This window comes from Ambystoma mexicanum, chromosome 7p (genome assembly GCF_040938575.1).
Source record: "Ambystoma mexicanum isolate Mex_15411 chromosome 7p, UKY_AmexF1_1, whole genome shotgun sequence".
In the NCBI taxonomy this organism is placed as follows: Eukaryota; Metazoa; Chordata; class Amphibia; order Caudata; family Ambystomatidae; genus Ambystoma; species Ambystoma mexicanum.
The window spans coordinates 394868070-394887202 of NC_090939.1; positions in this window are offsets into that span (position 1 = coordinate 394868070).

Genomic DNA, 19133 nt, shown 5'->3' on the forward strand with positions numbered 1-19133 from the left:
GGAACAAACTGTATAGCAGCGCAACTGATGTCCTCATGAGCCAGTTGGTGTATGCTAAGTTGTTCCAGTTTCACAGGGCAGAAGGACATTTTTCTTTTGCCATTAAATAGCTGTTGGTGGGTTTTGGACAGTAGACTATGCTACTTTTGTATATCAGTGAGTACATTTTGGTTTCCAGAATATTAAGTAGGCATTTGCAAGATTTACTGGTAATCTCTGCTTCAGAGTAATGGAAGTATCATTTCATTGAAATCACCCACATTTCTATTGATGTATGCAGTATAGTGACCTGAAGTTGTTGTGTGGCCCATTTGGTAGATTATGCCTACTGTTGTGAAGGTTTTCTTGCCAAGTGATACTTGCCCTTTTGTGAAGCTAGTAAGCTTTCAGTTGTTTTTCGTACCATATGTATTGTATCGTAAAAGCATTACTATTACGTATTGGCTATGTGACTGTAGCTGTAATGTGGAACGATTGTCTGAATTGCAAGTAGTACATATTATGCCATTTTGTACCAGCTGTGGAAATGGAATGGATTCACAGTTAGGTATAGATACATACACAAAGCGCTCATTAGGGACTTGGTCCTGCTTCACATGGCTGCCAAGAGTGCAAGTATGTTTCCACATGTATGAAATCTGGAAGATTTAATTTATAGGAATGTTTTTGCTTTCCAGTACTTGCATTAAGTACATTGGAAATGCTTGCGGATCTTCTTGTGTGTTTATAGTGAATCACACCATTCTTGCACAGTAGTCAAATTCCTGCCTTATTCATGAGACACTGTAAGTGTTGTCAGGATTGTTGCATTTCTATGAAAGAGTAGCATTTGCAAACACAACTGGTCTGCGTCATTTAAGTAAACATTTTCAACAATTGGTGGCAATTGGAATAGAACATTGATTGCTACATTTGCATAGCAATTTACACCATTTGTGTTGTAAAATTTGAATGGACCAGACAGTTTTGTGTCTGAGTCATTTGATGGAAGTGCATGTGCTTTTTTTGAAGAGGTATTTCTCTTTGTTTGTGCAGTTGGGTATGCCTTTTCAGTACATCTTTTTGTGGTTGTGGTAATTGATGGAGTAGCAGCTGCTTTCAATTTCTTTGGTGGTTCTGTTGGGAGATCACGTATAAATTGAGTTTGCACTAGTTTTCTTTTAAAAAATGTGCCTTTTTGAGGAACAAGGTGCATTTTGAGATGGGGTGTGTAGAGTGCATATAGTCTGTTGTACTCCACGATGCAAGGCATGTCAGCCGTGACTTTGTAGAAATAGTCCTTTAAGTGTACGTAGATGTGATAGTACTACGTAACTGATACCTTCATTAAAGACTGTGCTGCCAATGTCAATCAATGCCTGATCTATGGTTAGACCTTGCGATTTGTGAATAGTGACTGCATATGCAAGAGACAGAGAGAATTGTTCTCTGCATACATACATGTCTTTGAAAATAAGAAATCATGCTGTTGAGCATCCTATCCTTTTAACTTATGAAAGTTTGTTAAAGTGGATGTTGACAAACTGAATATTGTGTCACATAGATAAGTCTGGAAGCCAACAACTGTTCAAAGTGCTCCACTAACTAAACCTTGCTCCACGTCAAGCTTAAGTTTCAGAACACAATGTTAACATTTTCTCCAAACCAGCTGTGTTGGAGATACAGTTTCAAAGCTATTCAGTCTTGTTGTTGCTTGACACTTCGGGAGTGTCATGCATTGCACTTCCAGTTTGTCTCTGGAGTTAATATGCACTATTGGTTGAATTTCTTTTTTCAACATTGTTTCATTGAATTGTGCACAGCTTGCTAGGGTTGGCATTAAGGCCATACATTTTACATTTTTGTGTGCTAATTGTTCTATGACATCAGTAGTAGATGTGTTATGCCCGTATAGCTCATAGATACGTCTGCTATTTAAGATAGACTGTGCTTCCTTCGAAAGCACACCAATCCGAATGCAGACTGACGCATGTCTTCAGTTAGTTCTCTGTATTTCAAATGTTGCCAGAGATTTACATTTCCTATGCTGCCAAGTGTGTTATGGCACAATTTGTGTCCTAAGGTTTTAAAAATAGGTTCAGCTTTCACTGGTGTTAATTGAAGAAGATCTGCGAAAACAATAAGGTGTTTTCCTTCAAAGAGTTCTTCATAATCCGTTTTAAGGGCCTCTTGCAATCTGAGGTGAATCAAAGCCAACATTAGGTTGAAGACCATGCTCACCTCATCTATTAGTAGCATTTTCATTTGTTTCAAAACTATGCATAGCTCCATAAGAGCTTCTGCTGAAAGTTTGTTGTAGTCTAATTTGTTTTGGTGTTCTACTGATAGGAGTAGCAATTGGTGTAAATTAACACCACCTATGTTGTAGGAAGCTAAACCTGTGGCGGCAGTCCAACAGTTGAAAGCTGTTGTTTGTCAATTGTTGGAGAAACTTGCTGATGATTTAGATTAAGAATGTTGTGTCTGAACCAGCTTATCCACTTACATGCAGGAGTACAGGTTTATAGTTTTGAAAGGCACAGGTTTTAGTTTCGTGATGCACACCATGTTCAATTTCTTTAGTTACTTCTAGGAGAATTCTACGCTGCTCATCATTCAGTTGTGATTTAAGTAGAGCAAAGTGTTCTTTGGATTGCTCATACTGACACATGGTGTTTTCTACTTCAGCCATCGCTAATTCTGCCTCATTTACTATGAGTGGCTCTCCAAGTGGTTCTTGGCATCCTGTGAGAGAAGGTTGACTGCTCTCAGGAGTGTCTACATTTAGTTGTGATTGAAGTTCTTCTTCTTGTTGACATTCCTTGTCCAACATGTTTTTGTACTGTTTAAAGTTTGTATCTGTTATAGTGCTTTCACTTCCATTGAAAGCATCTTCCTAGGTGTCATGTGTGTCCAATAAATCTTTTGTTTTTTTCTCCAGGGTTAAAAAAATGTTGCAGTACGGACATTTTTAAAGTTCTCTATGTTGAGGAGTTTTTAATGATAGCTTCATATGATTAATCAGGCTGTGTTTTGTAAGTTTAACCAGTCTGCCCTCACAACCTTTGAATATGTATTTACCTTTTTTCACATATGATTTAATATTATTTTGTATGAGAAGTTTTGACCTGTGTGGTATAGACACGTGGTTTCCAAAGCAGTACTCCTGTTTGTGTAGTATGTGTCCAATACATTTTTTTTCAAAATGTCCTGGCTGTTGGGATCGTTTTTGGCTATTGTTTCTATGTCTTGGTAGGATTTGAGAACTCTTTTTCTGGATTCAGCAGGACCAAGGCATAGCCAGACTATCTTTTCAGATTTCCCATACAAGGCTGTGCCGGTTAAACGGACTGCAGCTTCGTAGCAGCCACATTCTCTATTGGAGAGCATTTTTATGCCAAACCTGTATAATTTTTGTAACAGTATTTTGTCAGATGATATGTCATCCCAGAAGTCTTTTAGCTCTGTTTTCTCAGCTTTGTTAAGTAGGCTGTGACACAACATGCCGCTGCAGTGGAATTGTCTGCAATGTACTAAACATTTTTGTTTGAATTCCACAGGAGGGCAATGATTGTATTGTAATCATGCATGTACGTTGATGTTTTGGTTCTTTTTATGCAGTATGTGTGTTTAGGCATTTTGCCTTTCACACTGTGTCTAGCAGAAGACAGGAAGCTGTTTACTTGTCCTTTTGCTGAGCTGGTCTAGGGAAACCAAAGCGGCATTTGGTGTAGTATTTGCCTTTGTTTTCATATCTGCACTGACAATACTTGCCACTTTTGTGTCTTTGAAACCGCAAAATGTGTGCATGTAGGTCACTATGTGCACTTTCTGAAGGGATTTCTCAAGTGACATATTTGTGAATTAACTGCAAAACAGTGATATCACTGTCCTTACCAAATTTAGTAGCATCTTTTATCCACAACAGCATATGGATATGTGGTGCTCCTCTGGATTGATATTCTTTTCTCCAAAAGAAGTGTTGCACTTCTCTGAGGCGAGGAATTGTTTTATTACGGATGAAATGCAGCATGGCAATAAAGCGGTGATGGAAGTACCTTGACACAGTTACAGGGTCAAGAGAGCACAGTTTTCCTGGTGTTTTAATGTCTATCCCTGCTTTGTTTTTGTATGCTATGCATAGGAAATTGTACAATAGTTCCCAATGCATACTCTGCACAACTTAAAGTGACAAACCATGTGGGTGGGCCAAGGTTGCGTAGCATACACCGTACATCTGCGTGCCGTCAGAACTAGTATTCTTTCGTGCCCCACATATTTGCCAAGAGATTTGTTGTACTTGACTGTAAAACTAAATCTTTCTCTTGCAACTTTTGAAGTAGCTGCCTAGCAGACATATTTAAAAAAGTGGAACCTGTTTTCAATGTGTGTGCAACTCCGTAACATAGAGGAGGTGGAATATGTATTGAATGTTTCGCCTGAATCTGGGGTCTTCAGAACACATTTGTAAAGAGCGGTATTCTGATGCTGTTATTTGTGTGCATCTTTCATCATACTTTCCACCTTTTCAAGTAGGAAAGAGTAGAGGATGGGCTGGTGCTTCTACAATTTTTTCCCACACACTGATTGGAGATCCTTTGGTTTGCCGCATTTGATATGTTTCTAGTGCATCATCTATGGTGTCTTTTGAGTGCAGTGGGTGAATTGTATATCAGTCTAAAATATTGGAGGCTGTAGTAGGATATAGAAGTTCAAATTGGCCAGTTGATGAGGAATCCTGAATTATTTCGGAGGTTTCTCTCAGGTTTTCTTCAATGTTTATTTCTTTGTAGTACTCATTGTTGTCTTAACGATATAGCAGGGATTCTCTAACTTTGTTTAAGTCTACTAGTTGCTGCAATTCTTTTTGTCTTTTATATGAACACCCTTCACTAGGATAGCCAAAAATTGATCTATTGGCTGTTGCACCCCCAGAGTGTCTAGATTTTCTTTAAGATCTAATGGCAAATAAAATACTTTGCCACAAATGCCTTTTGAATGCGTATTATCGCTTGAAGTGGGTGCACTGTTTGAATTACAATGCTCTCATACAAATTAACCAGTTGGAGTGGATTTGACAGTTATTAGTGATATCCTGTGAAGGCAATTGGTTATTGTCCAGTGCAGTATGTGAAAAGTATTGAGGTGTTAGTAATTTCAAATTTGTTTTCTGATATAAGATAGAGAGCTAATTGGAACTATTGGGATTCATCATTGTCTCCCATTTTGTATGTTATATCTAGAGTTTTGGTGCTCTTTGTATAAAAACGTCTGCAACAACACACACATAATTGGGTTTGTTCTTCAGCAGATGTGCTTACAAACTTTGCTATTCTTTTTATATGTGTAATAGAAGGTTGGCATCTGCAAGGTTGTCGCTACTCTCTTCTAAATTTACTGGATTTTGTAAGTGCCCTTCACTTTCCAAATATTTGCTTTTGATGTGGTCTATTTGTTCCAGCAGTTCTTTGACTGTACCATGTAGGAGAATGTGATTTAAATGCTCCAGTGCTAAAGAGGGGCATTTGCATAGTACAGTCACTGAACAAAATGTCGTATAGTAGAATGGTGTGTTGCTAACATTTTCATGTGGTGGAAGGTGCTTTTGCAAGCAGGCCCGGAAATGCAGACCAATGAATGTCCTCGTAGTCGTGTGTATTTGCGCACTGGACAGGAGTCCATGGTTTGTAATATTTGAATGTTTAATTTGTCTTTGGCTTTCACATACTGATTGAGGAAATGCCACAAACATTTGAAGGATTGTTTTCATACGTTACACATTGAGGTGCAATGCCATTTGTACACAGGTGGAATGGAGAGTTGATTGTAAGTTTGTTGGGAGGATTCTTGCAATCAGCATTTCTTTTGCCATAATGGTACTGTCTACCTTGTTATATCCTTGGCCACTGCTATGTATGGCAATTGGTTTTGTTTGCTTTTGTTTTTATGTTGATATTCCGTATTTTGTGAAGTACATTTTTATAGTTTACTAATTAATCTTGTTAGTGGTTTCATTCTGTTTAAAATTAATATAAATAATGTCCTTTTGAGGAGCATTGCACTGTCTATGAGAGCTTCCAGGATCAGTTTTCTGCAGTAAGTTTTAAGGGTTGAGCGTGATTTCTCCCCTGTTTTTATAAGGTTCAGAACCATTCTATGGTGGAACATTTTGGAATGCTTACTTGTGGCTATGTTAACGTTGGTAGATCTAGTGTTAGCACTACTAGTAGTTGCATTCATCTTAATACATTTAGTTTTAGTTTTATATTTTGGAAGAAAAGTCACACCTTTTTCCTGCTAGATGGTTCCATTTTGCTCAGTGACTGTATTAGCTGTTTTGTTTGAACTCCTTGTGCAATGTCTGCTACGGGTGGAAGGCCATTTTGAATGGTTTGAGTTTTATCTGCTCTATTTCTGTGTTGTTTTATACAGAGTTGCTTTTTGGTAGGCATTGTCTTGTGTCTGTTGGAGAAAAAAGGAAAGTGTTGGTTTGGAATGTGTGCAATGTATTTGTGTGTACTGTGCATGAGTGTGCATGAGTGTCTGAATATGAGGGCAGGTAAACATAGAGGAGTGTGATTGTGCAAAGGGCTATTGAGTTTGGTTTCGGAAGGTTGTACTGGTATGTGTGTGTGTGTGTTCCTGTGGGAAAGGTTTGCTTCAGTGTGTATGGCAGTGTAATGTGCTTGAAGAAGTAAGGACTTTACAATATTATTATAAAACTAGTGGGTATTAACATACTGGTGTTCTGATGTCAATAGAAACAGTGGACCTGGCAAGGTGCAATGAGTATGGGTGAACCAAGTGCTATGGGGTTGGTTGACATTGTCTAGGCTACAATATAACACTGCACTGTCTCAGTAACAGGCAGCACATTACAACAGGTTTGTGCTTACCTTGTTGGATGTGAAAAGGAGGTTTCGTCTGGCTTTTATCTTCCAGCTGAGACATCACTGGCTTTTAGGAAGTGGTTCTTCACTGCCATTGCAAAAGAAGGAAGTTAATGGGTATGTGGGTTACTGGTATAGAAATAGCAGTAGGAGAACACATTATTTTCGATTGTAGGAGGATTTGTTGGCAGGGAGAGTTACGGTGTGTGTATGTGCAATTGTACAGCACTGCATACGGTTGGGGACTTGGGAGTATTAGCTTTGTTTATATGGGGCCCAGTGCTGTAGTGATAACTGTGCTCTATGGGGTTGCACATTTGAAGTGTCTGAGATGTTTTTTCACTACTTATTTTGCAAATGTATTAGTGCAATTCACGGTAGAGTGAGAAAAGGGGCAGAAAGATATTGGAAAGTAGAATGTTAGCGTGTGTGGAATTTTGTTAAGTTTCTCATACATAGATGCTTGCTACATGAGTGAAGAAATTATTTTCTGTTGTTTCATAGATACCACTGTTTTCAATGTACACACACATTTATTTGCTGTCCTCCCAATGGTGCATTTTGTCAATTTTACAATGTTTGTGCTTGCCATGCCTTCCTAACATACGTGTTCCCAATGTGTTTTTTTATTTAAAAAAATAATCACAGGCAGTGGTGATGAAATTTAAATATTTGGTTTGCAGCTGTTATGCTATTCGGCAATACACAAACTTTGAAAGCAAACAGCATTGTAAAGAAATGCTAGTTGATGTGAGGAGATGGTACAGATGAGAGTATGATTATTGAGTAGGTTATGCAGGGCAAGTGTCAAGCACTCTGTTCATATGCATGCAATCTATGTACTTGCTATGATTTGGTAACATACTTGCAGTTTTCATTTTACGTGTGCATTATAAAAACATATGCATACATTTTGTTTGTGTTGAAGGATGTAGATGTGGATCAATCTGGAAGTAGAAAGAGAGTTTTACAGTACTTTTGGATGCAGGTGCTTGGGAATCATAGGAGACCTGTGCTTTGAGTGTTGAGCAGTACATCTGCAGTTTTGTACTGAGTTCATAGAGTTAGATGTAGAGATCTTGGATGTGATTGGTGGATGAATGTGGGCCTGCTTACCAATAGGTAATGAGAGAGTGCTGCAAAGTGTGAAGTGGAAAGGGTAGAAGGGACGCCCCTGTGTTACGCGATCTGCAAACACTGCAGTAGTTTGCGGATCACACATGCTACATCTGGGACTTCTCTGCATGCCTGGCATGGAAATGGGACTGTGGGGATTAGCCAAACATGTGTTAAGGGTGTGCTTTACAGGAAGGCCTGGAGGCTTTATGGGGCAGTGTGCCTGGCTGCAATTTGCAGGCACTGCTTGCTCTTTGCAGAAACATGGCTACTTTTGGTAGTCCTGATGTTTTGGTGGTGCACTGTGGAGGAGAGCATTTGGGCTACATCAGTGCCCCAGGTTTGGTTCCTGTATTGAAGTTGGTGGTGGAAGAACTAATGCTGCTTTTCCCTACTGCAAAGGTGTTTTTTTCGGAAATACTACCGAGAGCACAATGGAACAACCCCAATGTCTTCAATTCTCAGCAAAATGTTGGAAGGTGCCTTGTTAATAGAGGCATGTGTATAGTTTTGCAATGTGGCGAGATGTCTGTTTTCTCCAATGACAACATTGTCTCCCTTAGTGTGCACTATTTCACCTCAGACATCGCCTCGTTGTCTATTCTTGGAAATGCTTGTTTTTTTTTTGGAATCCAAGAGATGCTTTGCAGAGGTTGATGTAAGGCAGTTAGGAGGAAAAGATAAGAAGACAAAGAAATCCATCAAAATATAAAAATTCAAAAGGTGCATGTTCAGTAGCACCTAACGAAAAAAAAAACTATTTTCAGAGCCACCGGTGGGGAGAGACATTTAACCCAGGGTGGAGATGTACTCTACATTTCCACCCTGGGTTAAATGTCTCTCCTCACTGCCTTGAATTGGATGATTTATGCACAAACTCTGTGTTAGTTTGTGTATCGCACATGTCACATCCAGGAATTTAAGGATGGCAGGCATGGAAATAGGTCTGTGGAGGCCAGGGGATTGGTCAATAAGGTTCCCTGGGTGTGGTGTGGGAGGAGAGAGTGTGGGAGAGGCTCTGTTTGCTGAGAGGAGTGCAGATAGATTTGTCTATGGCTGTATGTTTCAGGAGGCAGAGTGTCTGGATTTTGGGTGACTCTTGGACACATTGGCTGCAGGTGTATGCAGAGCACTGTGGAGTGGCTGCACATCTTGGATTCCCTCATGTGGATGTGAACTGGTATGGAGTGCGTGACATGAAGTGGCTGGATTTGCTTCCCCTTTTTGCCACTTTGGTGACGCAGCATCATCCAGCCATTATTATTGTTCATTGTCGAGGGAATAGTTTAGGCCATGTTACTGGAATTACTCTGCAGTTTTCGATGAAGGAGGCACTGGGGAAAGTCATGGACATGTTTCCAAACTCTCAAGTACTTTTATCACGCATTGCTCAGAGACAGATGTGGCTGCGCTCTTCATCATTTTGTCTGCAAATGGAGAAAGCCAGGCACAATGTCAACAAGGCTGTTTGCACATTTTTGCGAGCTGTTGGCCTGTCTTACTTCCACAGTGAAAACATTGAATTTCGTAGCACCAATATTTTCCGCCAAGATGGCGTCCATCTTACTGATGCTGCAATCACCTTTTTATGCACACTATCCAAAGTGCTTTGCAGCATTCTTGCAAACATAGCAAGCATGTTTGTAGTAGGTGTTGGCCACTTCAAAACTTCCCAGAAAAAAATGCAATGGTTTACATGCTGCCATACCCTGCAAGCCTTGGGAGTCCGCAGACTACCACACTGTCCGTGGAATTCATGGACTGTGCAGGGGCCTGCATCATTTCATTGGCACTTCTATTTTTAAACTGTGAAAGGTGCCTCTGAAAAGAGCCTTTTTTAGTTTCTTTTAGAGTTTTGTGATTTTTTTTTTTTAAACACAACACAAAAGGGAGGGAAGGGTAGGGAGGATAGGGAAGGTGCACCAACCACAAGGATAAGAAAGGGCAGATGGAGAGAGGAAGATGTTGGGTATGCCTCATTGAGGTAGGGGGCACTTTCCTTCGTGGTCCCGCTCCGTATCCTCAAAACCACTCCGGAACTGCACACCCCTGCACAGTACTGTTTGTTTGTTTGTTTGTTTGTTTATTATTTATAGCGCGCACCAAACCCGAGGGTAACCGGGCGCGTTGTTCAAGGATACTTTAAGCTTTACAGGTTACGCATGCTTACAAGTGTTGGTTATACATCGTAGAAATTACATAATGCAGGACAATAGGGAGAATATACATTGTGCATAAAATAAACATATAACATAATATGTACAGGACATATGCAGTAGGAAGATAGAGAGTATATAATTATGTGCATAGTGCGTCTGTAGGACAGTAGTTATGTTAGTGTAGGGCGGGACTATCGGTCATATTCTTTGATCCAGTTGATACAGTTAGATCTGAAGAGAGCGTAGGATTGGGTAGATCTCAGGCCGGGCGGGAGGGAGTTCCAAAGCTGGGCCGCTTTGACCGGGAAGCTGTTTCCTCCGGCCGTACTTAGTTTAAATGGGGGTATCACTAACTGGTTGGAGTATACTTCTCTGGTGGGTCTAGTGGACATTTTTCTGTTGAATTTAGCAGTTAGGTATTTGGGTGCTAGGTGGTTGATACTTTTGAAAGTTAGAGAAGCTGTCTTGAGTTTGATTTTGTCCGCTGTGGAGAGCCAGTTGGATTGTCTTCTAGCCTCTGAGATATGCTCCCTTCTTGGAATTCCTAAGGCAGCTCTAAGAGCATTGTTCTGTAGTGTTTGAATCTTTTGCAACGTATGTTTATTGGCCCCTAAGTATAGTGCGTTGCAATAGTCCAATTTCGACAGCACTAATGCTCGAGCAAGGGTTAGGCAATTGGCAGTGGATAGGTATGGTTTTGCGGCTCTAATCAGCTTGCAGGTATATGCGGTGCTGGATGCCATTGCGCTCACCTGTTTGGTTAGGGAGAGGTGGGAATCAAGGTAAAACCCTAGTGTTTTTACCTCTTTAGCCACCTTGATAGTGTTGCCGTCTATGACGAAGGAGGAGTATTCTACTTTTAGTCTGTTGATGTTTTGTTTGTTCCCCAGTATGATAAGTTCCGTTTTGTCATCATTCAGGCATAGCCCGTGGGTGGCCATCCATGCCTGAATGATGAGATAGGTCTTGTTCACCAATGCCAAATCTTGTTCATAATCCCCTGAAAGTGGTATGAGAATCTGAGTGTCATCCGCATAGTTAGTGTAGGTAACACCCAGATCATCTAGATCATCGAACAAGGGCTTCGTGAAGATGTTGTACATAGTGGGGGAGACACAAGAACCTTGTGGGACTCCACATGTGATGGATACAGGGTCAGCAGCAGCAGAAGTAGAGAAGACTCTCATAGTTCTACCGGTTAGGAATGATTTGATCCATGTGATGGCATGTGTGGAGAAATGGGCAGCTGTTTCTAGGTGGGTGCAGAGCACATCATGATCCACTAGGTCGAAGGCTGCAGAGAGGTCCAGTAAGAGGAGTAGGGCCATCTTTCCCGAGTCTCTCAGCTCATCAACCTGAGTTTTAAGATCGATGAGCGCGGTTTCAGTTCCGTGCTGAGGTCTGAAGCCTGATTGTCTTGTGCCTAAAAGGTGGTGCAGCTCCAGATGTTTTTGGATCTGCAGGTAGGCTACCCTGTCAAGGATTTTTAACAGGAAGGGTACCGTTGTGATAGGCCTGTAGTTAGTCGGGATGGACGGGTCCAGTGTTTGTTTTTTTAGGAGGGGGAGGACCCAGGATTGCTTGAGGTTATCTGGTATAGTGCCTGAAGCAAAGGAGGCATTAATAAGCTTAGAGGTGAATGGGGAGAGGTCTCTGGCCGCGTCCTTTATTAGTTGGGCTTGGCATAGGTCGCCTCGGCAATTGGATGGCTTGAGTGAAAGTATTATCTTTTCAGTTTCGAGTATAGTTACTTTCGAGAAGTTAAATTTAAGGTCTAGTTTAGTGCTGATTGGTGGTTTGCCTCTTGGGTTAGTTGAGGCTGGAATATACTGTTTCTTTGTCTCAATTTTTGTTTGGAGTGTGGTAATTTTGTCATTTAGTGCTTTTTGGATGTTTGAGCACCATATTTTATTTTTGTCACAGTTATCTTGGACAGGAATAGGGTTTTCTAGTTCCTTTAGTATAAGGAATAGTTCTTTCGTTCCAGATTTGGCCTGCAGTATTCTATTGTTGAAATTATCTCTTTTTGCTTTCTTTATTTCATTTTTGTAAATCTTGGAGGCATTGATGAGTGTATTTTTATTTGTCTCTGTTGGGGTTAGTCGCCAAGCAGATTCGCATTTACGTTTTTCAAGTCTTAGAGATTTGAGGTGAGGAGTAAACCAGGTGTTTAGGTGGGCTCTGGGCTTGCTCTTTCTCAGTTTCAGTGGGGCAATAGTATCTAGAGCTGTAGCCATGGAAGAGTTGAATTCATTTACTAGTGATGAGGTGTCCAATAAGTCAGGTAGAGAGTTTAATCTGGGGAGGATGAGTGGTAGCAGTTTTTCTGTAGTTATAAGTTTTTTGTTTCTGGTTGGCAAGGGGGGAGCCAGAGCATTTTCAATAGGTAGGGTCTGGTTAACATTTAGGAGGAAAGTTATCAGTGCATGATCAGTCCAGAATTGTGAGGTGATATCGACAATCGTTGTATTGCAGTTATAGTCAGCAACCCAGTCAAGTATACGGCCTTTTTCGTGTGTGGGTTGTAGGATTTTTTGGGAGAAGCCCAGTTCTGAGATGACGTTAGTGATATTGGTTGCTTGCAGGTCTTTAGGGTCATTGTAGCCTAGGTTTAGGTCTCCCAGAAGGATAGCTTGGGATGCAGTTTTTAGGTTGTTTGAGAGGATTGTGGAGATGTCCTCCTCGAATGTGCCAATAGGGCCTGGTGGTCTATAGATAAGGTGAATAGTAATAGTTTGAGAGGGAGATGCGAGGAGTTTAGCAGTTAATGATTCGCAGGAGTTAGTCGTTGAACTTGATTCCATTTTTAGGGTGAGATTATTTTTAGCAATAATAGCTAGGCCACCTCCTCGAGAGTTGACTCTGTCTACTTTAAGTATGGTGTAATTATGGGGTAAGGCAAGCATTAGGGCAGGTCCTGCAGATTGGTGCAGCCAAGTTTCTGTTATGGCGAAGATGTCGTAGTCTCCTATTTGAATGAGATCCGCGATTTCGGTAGCGTGTGCTATTAGTGATCTGGCATTAATAAGGGCGCACTTCAGTTGGATGTTCGGCTTTGCTGTGGCCTGGGTGGTATTACTTTTCTTTTTTGGTATGCTATTATTAGCGTTGGGCTGCTTATTTCGGCGGTTGTTGCGATGAAGGTCAATTTTTACAGGAGGAGTGTTTCGGATGTTAGCGTTACTTCTATTGCAAGAGGTATTGAGTCTAGCTAATGGTTCGTAAATTTTAGGTAGTCTTGAGCGTAGTTTTGCGTTTCTATTTGCAATGTCACAGGGAAGGTATGTTAGTGATTGGTGGGTAATAAGTGAGTGTGAAAGTTGATGGCTGGGTTCTAGGGGGGGAGTTAAGAGTCCTTCATCCACAGGCGGTAAGCCCTGTAGTGTGGGCCTCGGATAGTAGTTTACTTTAGGCATTGTGGTCCAAAAGGCTGACAGGTAAATAAAGGTTAGTATCATTGTGGCCTGGTTTTAGTCTCGAGCAGTTGGTTTGCAAGGTACCTCTAGGCTAGACGGAGCAATCATATGTAGGCTAGATGCAATCAGAGACAGGTTAAATGCCGTCAGGGACAGGCTAAGTGCACTGTGGTCTAGAGCGACCATAAGGCACAACACAGTTCGAGTGTGGTCTGGGGCGACCATAGGGCATAACACAGTTCAGATATGGTCTGGGGCGACCATAAGGCACAACACAGTTCAAGTGTAGTCTGGGGCGACCATAGGGCACAACACATAGGGCACAACACAGTTTAGATATTGTCTGGGGCGACCATAGGGCACAACACAGTTCAGATATGGTCTGGGGCGACCATAAGGCACAACACAGTTCAAATGTAGTCTGGGGCGACCATAGGGCACAACACAGTTCAAATGTAGTCTGGGGCGACCATAGGGCACAACACATAGGGCACAACACAGTTTGGATATTGTCTGGGGCGACTATAGGGCACAACACAGATCAAATGTGGTCTAGGGCGACCATAAGGCACAACACAGTTCAGATATGGTCTGGGGCGACCATAAGGCACAACACAGTTCAAATGTAGTCTGGGGCGACCATAGGGCACAACACAGTTCAGATATGGTCTAGGGCGACCATAAGGCACAAAACAGTTCGAGTGTGGTCTGGGGCGACCATAGGGCATAACACAGTTCAGATATGGTCTGGGGCGACCATAAGGCACAACACAGTTCAAATGTAGTCTGGGGCGACCATAGGGCACAACACAGTTCAGATGTGGTCTAGGGCGACCATAAGGCACAACACAGTTCGAGTGTGGTCTGGGGCGACCATAGGGCATAACACAGTTCAGATATGGTCTGGGGCGACCATAGGGCACAACACATAGGGCACAACACAGTTTAGATATTGTCTGGGGCGACCATAGGGCACAACACAGATCAAATGTGGTCTAGGGCGGCCATAAGGCACAACACAGTTCAAATACAATAGGGTTGTATGTTGGCTGGAGTGCGTCAAAGTATTTGAGTACGAGGCTGGATGTGGAGGGCAAGAGGGTGGCAAGGTGGGTGCAGAGTAAGGCAATGAGCATAAGAGTGATACAGAGGCTGACGGGCCTTGATTGTTACAGGCAAGTATAAGGCGCATGCATGTGCACGATGCCTAGGCCTTTATGGGGCAACTCGGAGCACTTGTGTGCCTTTATACCAAGTGAAGCACAGCAGTACACACACAAAACAGTGACCTTTGAATGGTAAAGATCAACTGCAGTGCATATGGCCTGCAAGGCTGTTTGGGGAATCTGCTGCTCCACAGGAGTGTCCCTTGTGGAGACAGAAGCAGATGTCGAGGATGATGCAGTGGAACTCAACCTACTACACTGTGCAAAATGGACGATCCTCCAAACTGCTGCTGTGTGGCTGGATCTCAGGTGTTACCACATGGAGGTAGTCCCATAACTGTACAGCCCAGGTTTCCTGTGACTGAGTACTCATTGCAGAGAACCTTGGCTGCACTAGCTTTGGGCTTACCACCAAATACTCACTTCAGCAGCTGGTAGTGGGGACTTCTACTACCTCATTATCTTCTTCCTCGTCTTCCTTCTCTGCATCATCATGCCTGTTCCCCTCTCCAGGCTCTTGGGAGGTGGTGCTACTGTAGGTGGAGCTGGGCAAGTTTCTGAAGCAGAAGCAGCAGATGCTACAGCAGTGGATGCCATTATGCAAGTAAAGCAGGAATGCAGGAGCAAGCAGCAATCTGGTGCAAACAGCAATCTGGTGCAAACAGCAATCTGGAGCAAGCAGCAATCTGGAGCAAACATCAATCTGGTGCAAGCAGCAATCTGGTGCAAGTAGCAATTTGGTGAAACAGCTAACTGGCAATCTGGCACAGTGCTCTGTTCAGGAAATCCAAAAACAGAATGAGGAGCAGCACTGGGGTGTGGCCTTTTATAGGGGTGCTGGGGAGAGCTTTGTGGACAGTTGCACACTTCGCAGACACTTTGAACCCCAAGCTGGGCTCAAAAAGTTCCAAAAAGTGTCCAGATTGCCTGGGGCATGGTCTGGGACCTCTGCAACGGTGAAGTTACACAGTAAAACACCTTGGATTGCTCAAAAGAGCACTTTTTTGTTATCCGGGGGCCCGGACAGTGTTTGCGAATAGGGACCGACTCTCAGCATGGGTGCAGTCACATGATGATGTTGCAAATGTTTGTGAATGGGACAGGTTTGGGGTCCGTAAGATATCCGTGAACAGTAGCATAGTCCGCAGACCCTAAGGTTGTAAGCATGAAGCTAGGGGTTTCAGTATGTTGTATGGTACAACTTTACAAAATAAGGGCATCCTGATAAAAACCTATGAAATTCAGTGAAAAAACTTTGTTAAAGGAAAGTTATGGTTAAGTTGCTCTAATAAAAACCTATCAAATTCAGTGCAAAAACTTTGTTAAAGGGACGTTATAGTTACTTTGCCCTAAAAACAATCTATCCATATTACGGTTACAATTAAAACCAAAAAACCCAAGAAATTCGCCAGTTATGTCTAAGCTAAGCAACCATAACTCGCACCACCACCCTGCACTGCTAAAACTAACACCCATTACATCAAAGAATACATTTAAGTTGCATGGACTTTAAGGTGAGACCTTAATGCAACAAAACCTCAGAAATTCAGCTAAAGCCAACTTAAATTTGCACCCTATGTTAGGCAGCCTATGACCAAAATGATGAAATCACAGATAACTTTATATAACTCTAAATACTCCTATTGACATTTCCCATTCCGATTCACCATCCCTTTCTTAAATTAAATTATTGTTTAAAGCATAAATATGTTTTATGTTACTGCATTCTAAATATTTTTACAATGCCAATTAATAGTCCGTGGAATATGTATATGTTTGTGTCCGCATACAGCCATCTCTGTGATATCACTGTAGTGTTCGACACTCACAGACATTGCACCTAGTCCATACATGGCACACTTTTAGTTAGTACGCCAATGTACATGATCAATCGCGGATGAAACTGTGCATGCGCCTGTCGATGATTGTCCGAAGATGTCGCTCTAGTGTTAAAGACTTAATGATTGTCACTTAAAGGCTTAATGATGTGTCACTGATCGGTGACCGGACCTCGATGACATTTGGAAACTGTATTCTCAGCCAATCTGGGAAGTTTCAAGTTAAAACGTTGCCATTCTCCTAGCAATAATCTTAACACTTCTACCAACTTTCTCCAACTTGTTATGCTGTTTTCTTTCATCTTTCATGTATGCGAACATCTGATAACATCATGGATGCTTGCAAACTTCACCACAATACAGCACCCATGCGGCGTTATGACGTGCCCGCGATCAGTGTTTGTGCTTTGTGGACATTTTGAGATTGTATTTTCGGCTGATCTAGTAAGTTTCAAGTTGAAAGCTTGCCCTTTCACAGCTCCTAGTGCCATTCTTAGTTTTCTCTCAACTTTCCAAGTCCTATTTTAAAGTCATGAGTCTACGTTCAGGAGAAAGGTCTATGCATGGTTTTTCTGAAGGGACCCATCCATTCTCAATTTGGCAGAAATCCTGACAGCACCCTGATTTGGAGATCTGCAAGAGAGAGAAATGACATCTGTTCTGGCCATCTCTCCTCCCCAGCTGCTTCCACGACCACCACCACCTGGAGGGCCAGGACAGGGGAACAGGGGTACTGAAGCAGAGGAGAAGGAAGAGGAAGATGAAGATAAGGTAGAGGACGCACCTACCACGAGCACCCGCAAGGAATCAAGGGTGTGGAGTTTATTTACCACGTAGGAGATGTAACAAAGGATTGGGCTGCCTGTGTGGAATGTGTTGTTTTTACTTTTGTATTTGTTTTATGTTATGTGATAATTTTTATGATTGTTTTTATCAATAATTCTATTGTGTGTGATTAACAAAATTTGAATTGTATGAACATTAAAAATATGTAATGGTATTGACTGCCAGAGAGGATACCCATTTAGATAGAAAATTTGTGTTGTTGAACTTCTTTTTACATAATATAAGTACTTCTCCATGGAGTAAGAAATTGTGAATCCCCCAGTGTGGACTAAGCCGATTTGAGAATAGGGTCCACAGGCTATCACAGACCTCAGTGGACACAGTCACACAGGGCAGCCCTTTTACCCTTTTTACTTTTATATCTGTAACATTGCCTCATTGGCTACTTTCAAACAGTCAACTATCCATCCCCCAATCACATCCAAAAACTTTTCATGTGTCTCTGTCACCTTAGTTCAACACTTAAGAAGTACATTTCAATTCTCAGAGTACATGTCTCCTGTAATTGACAGCCTTCAGCATAAACAACTATTTTGAAACTCTCCAAGATGTCTATTTGCAGATTCAACAATATCTATATCTAACAAGATATAATGCCGGTATGCTTATATTTTTTAGAAAAATGTCAACACCTTTATAAATATATATAAAGGAATGCTGCCAATTACCCTGTAATAATCATCTCAATAATCATATTCTCTTTTTTAACCACTGTTCTCAAATGCCATGTATTACAACATTCTTCACCTGCTCACATTAAGTGACAATTACTTACATGTACTGCCGACATATTGGACTTACACCAATAGCCTCTTAACAGTGTTCTACAAATCTGTTGCAACTGCATTTCCTTTAATTCAACAAAAAAGTTACGAACAGTGCAGCGCTAAAAGCACATATGCATTTCTTTATTTTCAACAAAATGCTCCTCAACATTTTTTAAACAGCAGCATTTTTCCTTGTGAATAAATTTCATATTTTCTAACATTTGCCCTCACATCCTTTATAGAGCCACCCGTCTCCACCTGCTCACATATACGTGTATAATGCCAATGTATGTATACACTTTTACCTTTCAATACATTCCTGCAACAAACATGGAAACCTGCCTCGAACGCTTTTCCTTAAACAAAAAAAGACTTGTCTTTTCCAACCAGTACTAAAACACACCATATACTAACAACATACAATGATGTAACTGCAATGTTCCACAGTGTTACCATTAGGCCAAAGTGTTCCCTACTTTAAAAAAAAATACAGTAACACATTACACATCCATTGCACCATGATGAGTGCACTTTCCATATTAAAAGCATCCGGACAATAATTGCCCTACTGCAAAAAGATAAATGTTTCATGCATTTTTAAACTTGTCTTTACAGATAATACCATTCTATATTAGTCCTATTGCAAACTTTACTGTGCTGCAAAAAAACACTAAACATGCATCCTTTTCCCACTCTGCCAATTGTTACTCTCTTGCTTATGATATGCCATACTGCATTTTTAGTGCAATTTTTCCAACAAAACACAACTTTGTTCACTCTCTTTTCCAATAACTCTTCCTGCTTTAAAACATATCAACCTTTGCTACTGAAACAACTTCATCATTACCACACATACCGACTAACTTTTTTTTACAATTAAAGGAAAAAAGAAAATTGACAAAGACAGATACTGAACAAAGAAAACTCTTCATGTACTACAAAGTAAATATATTAAC